Below are 372 nucleotides of genomic sequence, written 5' to 3'. Positions count from 1 at the left end.
ATGGTTCCAAATATATGATGTTATAAATTCTTTAGATTTATATATTCTACTAAGTCTGCTATGTTCCAACTTAATTTATACATTGAGAATAGTACATTTGCTTTAATTTACTTCAAAATCATTAAACGCTTTAATTAAATAATGATGTAAAAGGTATGGCAGGCTTTTGTCCTTTATTATGTAAATGATGGCTTTTTGCGTGTTTTTCCTATGTTAAAAATTAATATATTAATCCAATCTATACCCATTTCTCAAATAGTCTTCATTGATTTTGGGGAACAAATCAATCTTTTAGAATTTAAACCCCAAGTGTTTTAACATCAGACTGTGAAATAAGGCAGAATTCAAAGACACTGTATGTTCTTTGTGATA

The sequence above is a fragment of the Balaenoptera acutorostrata genome, chromosome 14 (genome assembly GCF_949987535.1).
Source record: "Balaenoptera acutorostrata chromosome 14, mBalAcu1.1, whole genome shotgun sequence".
NCBI lineage: Eukaryota > Metazoa > Chordata > Mammalia > Artiodactyla > Balaenopteridae > Balaenoptera > Balaenoptera acutorostrata.
This window is presented reverse-complemented; position numbering follows the sequence as displayed.